Here is a 9,847-nt window from a genome sequence, read left to right as displayed (position 1 = left end):
AAGATAATTTATTTCCATAGTGAGCCTGACAGACACAAAGGAGGACACCAGGCAAGACACAGCTATGGTAAGAATAAGATTAGCAACTCTCCCAGATCATGGGCCAGATTGTCCCTTACTTCCCAGGGACTTCAGCAGGATTTGTTCCAAGAGTAAATGCTAGAAATGGAAGGAAGGGTTTTACAACTGCTTAAATTTATGTTATGATCTTCTTTAAGGCAGCGTACAAAGAATTTGTAAAAAAGAAAATTTAAATAGTATTATAATTAATAGTATTTTGACAGCTAATCAAATCAAAGTCAGAGATGAAAAGTCAAATCACATACTAAGTTAAAACTTCTCATTTTTTTGAAACATACTTCAAAGGAACACATTATGTCTCATCACACTAAGAAAGTTTACATTTGCCTCCTAAATTCACTGCTTTTAAAACAATGATCTCTCCTGAACCTCAGTTTAGCTCCAATGGCAATATTTCCATCTTCATTATAGAAACCAATAATGTTCTTGATTGTTCATAAATAAAGAAAGAAATGAAATCCCAACCTCACAAGTGAGACCAAGACCACCTAACTTTTTTAGATTACTTATCAGATTCAAAAAGTCAAGAATTTCATCTGTCAGAGTAGTAACCACCAAAATTTAAAAAAAAAAACCTCTTAGAAATAGCATGGTGTGAGCAGCTGAGTCTCTGAAAAGGCACACCTAAGCAAGAACTTTCATAAAGGATCAGAATGTTTTGAGCACTTTAAATATAAGAGAGAAAAAAGTCAGAAAGTAGAAGTCAAAAATCTTGCTAGCCAAAGAAAAGCATTTGAGCCAAAAAATGAGGAAAATACTAAACCTAGAAATTAAAAGGAAATTCAGAGAAAGACATTAAGCAGAGGTCAAAGCATCTTGATGAACATTTTCAGGTTTACATAAAGGACATTTACTGACCTTCAAGACATGAGTGGTATCTTTTACAGGAGAAAAAATGGTAGACAATGAAAATGGATTGTCAATGGATTTCTGGAAGCAAAGCCAGGGACAAGGGAATACAATGTTGTAATGTATAAGCAAAGAACAGGACCCTAAGCCTGAGCACCAAGACCAGGCATCAACACAATCTCAGAAAAAAGAGAGCAAACTCTCAGGGCACATGTTAATTATCAGGCTAATCCAGATAACCAGCTTGCAGGTGTGAAAAATAAAGTTGAAACTATATTTTTTCTTAATTTTTTTAAAAGAAAGCAGCTGATTGGAAGCAACACTTGAAGCTGACTTTTGGTGTGTGCTTCACCACCTTGCTGATCACTCAGATTATTCTCTTGACCTTTCAGCTGCCTTCATTCAGAAAGTCCATGTGTGTTGAACTGGTTCTCTTTTGTTCATTTCATCTCTTGTCTGTCACAGAATGACTTTTCCATGTAAATGACTTTTCCTGGTAAAGAGCTTGCAGGCCTTATGCATCCCTTGCTCCTGTGGGGTGTTTCAGTGTGTTTCCCAAAGATGTCATCAGAGGTGAACTTCAACAACTGCATGTGTTCAGGAGTATTTTCTTCTAAGCACTCACAAGTTTGCCTCTGAAAAACAGATTATGCCAGCTTTGATGCTTGCTAAATTTTGAACTTAAACTTTCAGAGATGTTCCATTTTTTTCCATAGGTTAAAGTTGTCAGCTGTTGGGAACCCAGAAACTGCAGCAGTGGCAGTAAAAGGTCTGCTGCTACCAATGTCCTACTTGGTCTGGTACAAACAGAAGAATTATCCCAATCCTCCTGCCATGATAGGGAGCAAGGTGGAAGTGCTGGGCCATGCATATGCATAGCACTTGTCTGTCAAAGAGAAATTATTCAATGTTTAGTATACAAAAAGGTAAAAGTGAGATGAACCACAAATTATTTTAGTTGCAATACACAATGTTTAGATAGCTTTACAGATATAATCCTGTTCCCATTTCTTTTGAGAAAATTAGAAAGGCTATATGTATATTTATGTAAGTATTTCTAACTAACAGCAGCAGTAAATGTAATCCCCTGGTACCAGAAAATGTGCAAAACATGTTATTTTGTTTTTCTTTGGATTATTGCCTTCATATTAAATGTCACAATACTGCCATCCTCATAGGAAGGGAACAAACTGAGAGAGCCAAACTCTGGCTAGTTGCTTGTGGGCACAATTTCAGAAATCTGAACTTTAGATACTTTACCTACCCACAACTGTCCTCCTGATTTTAGGTAAAAGATACATTTCAGGACTTTATTTCCAGGGAAAGGTAAAACCCTGATGCTGGAGTAGGTAGGCACAGTGATCCAACTAATACGAATGGCAACAGCATCCAGCTTGCAGGGACCCATTTTCAATTTAATGCTGAACTGAATGGAAGCTCACCTTGCTCCTTCTGGACAAAATCATGTCCCAGAAAAACACCTGGGACCTTAGTGACAAACAAGGGATAAATGAGTAGAAAGAAGTCTTTACAATGCCTCACGAGGTAGCTCCCCTTTCTGTTTCAGTAGTTTATACCTCTCACTCAAGCCTGGCGAGGGGAGGATACATGGTATGTTATATTTCATTCACCAGGTACCAGCAGGGCACCAGCCTTGGGCTCTTTCTGCTACCACAGGCTTCCCATTGCATAACTAATGAGTGCTGTCCCTCTGTTCCCATTACTTATTAGGATTATTGTTGTGACTATGCTGTTGTCACAACACGCCAAATCCCAGTTTCCAAGTTGGTTTTTATTCCCACAGAATTATTCCTAGTAGGTAAAACCTGACTTGGGCATGATTGTTTGGTCAGCATTACTGTTCCATTTCCAGAGCTGTGTGGCTAGACCATTCCATCCACCAGCAGTAATAAACTTACCTGGTTATTTAAGCAAGGGCAGATGGGTTGCCACTCTCTTCCTTCAATCTGAGGGTAGAGAAAGTAATTTCTAATCATATTATGGTTATGGTTTGGGTTTTCCCATTCCAGAGTGAGGGAGGGGGTGACTCACATTCTGTTTGCAGTTCAGCAGCTGCCTCCTACTGCCCCTGAATCATCAGGTTGGCTGCAGCATTTCTGCCTTGGTCTTTATCATCTGCAGAAAGGGCCTGATTAACCAGCCCTTGGTTTCATAGCCTTATAAAAAATTCTTGCACAATTGGGCCGGCCAGCTTTTGTTAAGAAGGGAAGCAGTGACATCTGAGAATTGGATTGTGAGGGGAATTTCTAGTGTCTTAAGGAATTTAATCACAATTATTCTTTTCACTACTTTTGATGCTGATTTAAGTACTTACTTTGATATGAGTAGTAGTTCCTTAGTACAGGAAAGAATGGTCATTTCAAAAGGGATGTTCCTGCAGCCATAGCTGAATATTGTAGATAACTGTCATCGATGACATGTCAGCCTCTTTGGTATTCTGAACTTTCACTTAGTGTAGAATATCCTCTTAGTTCTTAAAGATCAGTATATATCTGTTCTGCTCAAGATTAATAAAAAGGTGGCATAAAAAGTAGATGTATAAAAAACGAAAATTTGAAAACTTTGGAATAAATTTTTGAATTGGGAATTGAAAACTATCAAAAAATTGATAGAAAATTTTAGGTATGGCTTCCTGTGACAGTCTTATCTTCCATGTTATCACCAACAAGGAATCTCTGTAAGCAGTTGATGGTGACACAGATAAATCAGAACTTCAGAAGTGCAGGTTCAGGTCCCACATGTGAGATTACAGAAGGTCATTTTGATCCTCTTTTCATTAAATGTATTGACAAGTACCTCCTAAACACTTCTGGATCCTATCACAAGCTAAACTTCGTGAATGTGGCTTTGAGTGCATAAAGTGATTTAGGGACTTAGTAAAGACATCCTGATTTTCAATACATTAGATGTTCACTGTCAGGATCTGAGACTTATGCCCCATTATTAAGCCTGACCTTTAGCATGCCCTGATGTTCAGCATCCTCCAGTAACTTTGAGAGTGAATTTATGCCATGCTACTTTGCCATGTGTGACTAACATAGCAATGGGTTGATTTTCAGTTCTTCTTAAAAAGTGCTCTACAACAACAGCTATTAGTGACAAAAATAATAACCACCACCCTAATTTATGTTATTAGTTACAAGGAATTGCAGGACATAATTTAACATTGGCTCTGCCCATAAAAATTGTAATTGCCCCCCAAAAGTACAAATTAATTTTATGTCTAAGGAAGACTGCTAAATAACAATAAAAATGTCATATTTATTAGGATTAGCCCACTTAGAGGGAATACTGAAGCTTCATAAGTCTTATATTGCTTATGCAGTATGCAAACACTAATTTTATATCAAATATGTGACTTGACATTAACAACCTTTTCAGTGTGTCAAAGCAGGTGTCACTATTAAAGAGCAATTGTTGAATATATTCCTCAAAAGATGAGAAACAGAAAACCTTAACTTGGTAAAATACAGATAAATGTCTTCTTGGCTACCACTGCTTTACTGATTTGACACTAATTCCAAAATACACAAAAACTTATGCCATGGTATATAAATATAATCAACCAGAATTTTACAGGTAGAGTAACAGCTATTTCTTATTTACTAAAAACAGAAAAAAAAATTTAGTAAAAACAGAAAATTGTACAGATCACTATTCCTGCTTATAGAGTTCAGCATAAGATAACCAAATTGTGATGAAAAGCACTCTCATGCTTGATCAACATGGCATATTTTAATATATAGGCAGCATGGTACTTCTGACATCTTTTAATCACACTGTTCTCTGTTTTCAAAATATTTAGATACTTATAAAATGTGATGTCAAATACTTTAGTTGGACTGATGTCACCTAATAAGCTTTATTGGAATTCAAAATATCACTTTATCTTTGATCATTCCCTGAGTAGAACACACTTATGCATCTTTTGTTACAATATATAGGGAAATAATTCTCCAACATGGCACGTATTTATTCAGGGCTCACAATCCCTTCCATTAATAACTGTGAGTATATTTCTCTGAATTTGTACTGGGGAAGCTTAATGCCCCCAGATCAGCATTTTGCACAGCAGCCCCGTGGATGGTGCTGAGCCAAAGGCACAGCTGTTTGAGCAGCTCTTTGTGTGGGTTACCAGGGAATGACCACAGAAAGCCTGTTTGTGTGCTTCTCTGGGGGAAGGGCTTCTGCACATGCACTGAAATGCATTTTCTACTCATGTACAGTCTCCTTCCAAGTTTTGAATCTCCTGGCACATTTTTTATACTTCCTGATGACCTCATCATCATCATATAAAACATGACTTGAAGAAAGAGAAAACAGGTGGGGGCTCAATTTTAGTGCTTCTCATTCTGCCCTCACTGCTCCTTCCCACCAGGCTGCCTTCCTTTTCCTCCTCCCTCCCCACTTCAGTTACCCAACAAAAACCAACAAGTGAAAAACTAACCAAGGAAATGTTTCATAAGAAAAAATTCCATGGCACCCTCTCCCTGACACATACACACACACAAAAAGCAGCTTTAGTAATAACCACAACCATCCAGTAAATCCAAAAAAGCCAACATAATGAACATACAAAAGTGTGAACTGCTAAACTGTGATATTCAGTTAGTTCTTGGCAGAACTGTTTTAAAATAAGTAGGTTTGACATTTGATTAGAAATAGACACTTTTTCTTTTTCGTTCTTTTTCATTCTATTTTTTCTTTCCCTTTATCTTTCTCCCCCTTTTCCCCCCACTCTTTCTTTTTTTTTTTTTTTTTAACTGGAAACGAATTATATTTGAAGCTCACTGGAGCATAGATAAATGCGAGCTAACATAATTTTAACCTGATTACATTCTGCAGTGATATATAGAGGCACATAGCTACAGTAAGTGATTCCACGGAGGGCGAGGAGGAGGGAGAGAGGGAGGGAGGGGAAAGCCCTCTGCGAATATGATAAGGAAATCTGGGATGAATTGTGGTCTCTGTTCTCTGTTATCCAAGGGTGGCTAGCTGCTGCTGCACTAAAGGCCTTTATTCCCTGCCTGTGGGAAAGTGGTGGGCGAAGGCTGCATTCTCAGTTACACTGCACATGCAGATTTTAATTAGCTGGATTAAAAACAAGACCGTATCATGTCCTTTAGCAGTATTCTATCTAGAAACAAAAGATTTTCTTTCCTGGCTTCTGCAAGCAGCACAGTACAGCATTAATAAAAAAAAGGTCATGGCAGTTCAAGATGAAAGGTCACACATGATAGAAACTCTATGTGAGGGGGACATCATGTTTATCTCTGTGATAAAGGAGCTCTGTCCAGGCAGGTCAGCATACCATACCTCAGCAATAGGAAAATATAAACATATAGAGTGGATAGATGGTGGAATGGGGGGTTTGGAAAAGTGAATTCAGTTGTGGAGCTAGAGAAGGGAGGTGGGGAGGAGAGCGAATTCTTTGAGAGAGAATATAAGCTGAAAGGACCCAGCTTTAAAGCAGCCAAAGAGGGTCAAAAAGAGCCTGAGATGAAGCCAGGGGTGATGGCTGCAGAGCACAGCTCAGAGCCAGTGCTGGGTAAATGTGCACTGAGCCAGCAGGCAGGAACTACCAGCCCAGGCCACTGGGCTATGTCCTTGCACACCAGAGCCCACTTATGCATGGCCAGAGCCTGCACCTTTCTTCCACAAAGGGACCATGGACTCATCCCTGGGTCAAGCTTCAAAGCCTCCCCAGACTGGGTGCTTGGGCTGAGATTGGGGTTTTTATGTTTTACTTGGACCACCACAACTATTGTGTTGGGGGTTTGTATCTCAGGTTTTTGTTGGTTTTTTTTTTCTTTAGTGGGGAGCCAGGATTTCCCCCAGTGAAGGCCAAAGGAATCTGCATGTACTTCCAAAGGAGAGTTAGCAGCTCTGTAACCCACAGCCTCCAAGGCTTTGCCCTGGAATGCACTGAGCTCTTTCAACACCACCCTTATCAGTAGGAGGGAGATGCAAGACCTCCTCAGTTTCTTACAAGATCAGACTGCAAAAATAAACACACTATGGCTTTACAAACCTTAACTGCTGCACTGGTCTCTGTAGGTCTGAGCAGAGCCACTGCCATATGCAAGCAATCATGGGAGAGTGCTTGGAGATTGAGGGGCAAGACAGAAAAGGGAAGGAAAAGGGAGGCAAAATTAGATAAGGTTAAATGTTCCTCCTCTGCTTTACCATACTTCCTGCTTTTCAAAATCCAGCTCAGAGAAAAAACACCAATTTCTGAGTCTATCATCCTGGACAATAATTTGATTCTTTGCTTCAGAACATTTTCATTAAAGAAGACTTGCACACCCTGGGCCAGGTATGCCTATACATGTGTAGGGCTCTATAACCTCCTTTATGAGACTGATCCATGAATAGGTCAATTATGAAACAGACTTTGTACCCAAAAGGAACACTGGGAAAAGCACACAATCAAGTTCTGATAGTTCAGCAAGGTGCCGTACATCAGATGACCACATTAATTAAGATCACACTTACCCTGTAGCAAACCTGAGGCAAAATATACATTGCTTTAAATGGTGTTGAAATCAGAACCTGTCAGCTGCAGAAATTCAAACATATGCCTGAGGTCTAAGAAAAGTAAGTTCTGGTGCTGGAAGTTAAATAAGGGCTAGTTTCTGGATAAAACAATACCATTTTTTCATTTTGAGCAACAATTCAGGATAGTAGTTACCTACCAAACTGATAAAGCAATGATTAAATTGTCCCAGTTCTACTGCTGCTGCTGCTGAGATCATTGGAAAATCATGCTGTAATTCAATACACGTAGGTAATTTTCTGTAATCTCACTAATACAGCATGGCCTAACACAATAATTTTGTATGATGAGATTTTTAAAACTACTCGGCCTTCACTGCCATTTATCTTCAGAATAGAGAAAAAGATTCAGGCATTAATTGCCTGATTCTGATTTATATTGCTGCAGGCAGAAGTATCTAACAGTAGTGTGAAGTACAGTGTTTCATGGGATAACTGGGGCACCATGGCACAGAGTTAGCTCTAGAAACACAGAACGTGAGCTCTCCAAGCTACCTCACACTGTATGAAGAATGTATCAGGCTTATCCAAAGCCTGACTTTGAAAAGATCCTGATATAACAACATACTCATGTCCTTTTTGCAGAGTTTAAAATAAATTGCCTTCCCAGACATGTGAAATAAGTTGCCACAGAAATCAAGGGGAGTTTTATGTTCACACCAGTTTAGCATGCCTATGTGACCTCAAGCACCTGGTGTGTTTGTATCTCAACACCTCACTACTTTTTAACCCTATATCCAAACAGGGTGCTGGTCAACTTGCTCAAAGCCATAGGAGATCCTTCATCAGGGAGGAGAGCTGAAGTTGACTTCAGAAGCTCAGCTTGTGTGAAAAATCTCTTGGTAATTCAAAACTAACAAGTTTTGTGCAGGCAACAACCCAGCTTTATTACTTCAAAAATTTTCAGTGCCCATTTAATAAACAATAAAAGGAGAAAAAGAATCCAAATGTGAAGGAGGTGAACAACCTAATGATTATATTTCTCAGCAGATTCTGGCCACTGAGGCCAGAAGGGGTTTCCTGTTGACTCCTGGCAGAATTACTGAGGTTTGCCTCTGACACTAAATAAACTACACAAGACCAGCAAGGCATGGGCCTGAAACCATCCATACTACTAAACTGGTCCCTGGCATGGTTTTGGTGCAAGCCTGCTAATGCTTTTCCAGACAATGCCAAAGCACAGCCTGGGTATTGACCCAGGTCAGGCACCACCTCCAACAGATATTTTGGATGTGGCCACCGTGATTTGAAGGGCAAGAGACTTTAGCTGCATGGATTCAAGCTCTTTCATGCCAGCTGGCCTCCAGGAAAAATCTCTGACTAATTTTGCTTAATAGTTTAGATGTAGTCAATGAGTCCAGGTCTTCCTTTCCTTCGAGTCCTGCAGAAGCCAGCAGTCAGTGCTTCCAGGCATTGGCAGTGTGACATGGCATTCAGCAGGGTGGCAGAAGTGACATGAGTTGACCATGCAGCTCTCTGAAATGCAACAGAGTTCATGATATTTTAAAGGAAAGCACTGCAATTGAGGGAGCGGATCAAAACAAATCCACTAGAAGTAATAAAGAAACCAAAACAGAAAATGATACAAACAATTGAAAAATGAATAGGCCAATTCGTTTCAATTAATTCAGGGCTAGTTCTCCACAACTATAAAGCTGTCTGCACAATAAATAAATAGACAGTAATTTTTTATAAACTCAAACTGTGAGATTTTGTAAATTCCAGGTACTCTGTAACACCAATAAAAACAGAAAGTATAACACAACCTTGTAGATTCTAGATGGAAGAAAACATTTTTAAACAAAGACCTTCTAGTTTAAAGCAATAATCATCAACATGAGGCTTATATATAGTATGTGGCAGCTGTAACAACATTCATATCTCAGTGTGCCTGGTCTCAGGCAGAGCAAGGGAAGTGCTGAAAACAGTAGCATTCCTCATGGATCTGCTCCAGATCCCACAGAAGTCAGAGAATCTACACTCCATGCTTGCTTTCACACTTGGGCAGCACAGCTAATGTTGAGCAAACAGACCACAGCTATGTGGCTTTCCCAGCAAGCCAGGCACATAAGAAAAAATATCTGCTCCCTCCCTAAAGTCAGGATTTTGGAGAGAGGGAGGAACAGAAACACAAATGTGGCTACAGGTACCTGGCTCTTCCAGCAGAGCCTGTCTTGCACTGACCCTCACAACTCTAAAAGCTTAGAAGCCCCCCAAGACCCACTGGGTGAATAACCATGGTGGAGATTGTTTGGGGGGGAGAGAATGGAGTATGGTTTTATTTATTATTATCATTAACATGATGTTGCAAAACATTGTTTCTGCTAGAAATGATCATAAC

The 9,847-nt window shown here is 39.5% G+C and overlaps 1 long non-coding RNA gene across 1 annotated transcript in view; it reads right to left on the bottom strand.

Annotated features, from left to right (window-relative positions):
• Nucleotides 1-1,003: 1,003 nt before the first annotated feature.
• LOC306798498 overlaps nt 1,004-9,847 on the bottom strand; it is an 84,245-nt gene continuing 75,401 nt past the window's right edge. The window contains exons 5-7 of the long non-coding RNA XR_013773365.1: nt 2,983-8,982; nt 2,850-2,897; nt 1,004-1,816 (exon numbers count right to left, since the gene is read on the bottom strand). This is a non-coding gene — a long non-coding RNA (uncharacterized lncRNA). The remainder of the gene's footprint in view (nt 1,817-2,849; nt 2,898-2,982; nt 8,983-9,847) is intronic.

This window comes from Erithacus rubecula (assembly GCF_903797595.1).
Source record: "Erithacus rubecula genome assembly, chromosome: 2".
In the NCBI taxonomy this organism is placed as follows: Eukaryota; Metazoa; Chordata; class Aves; order Passeriformes; family Muscicapidae; genus Erithacus; species Erithacus rubecula.
Note: the sequence above shows the minus strand (reverse complement) of the source record. Positions and strands in the feature narration are given on the sequence as shown.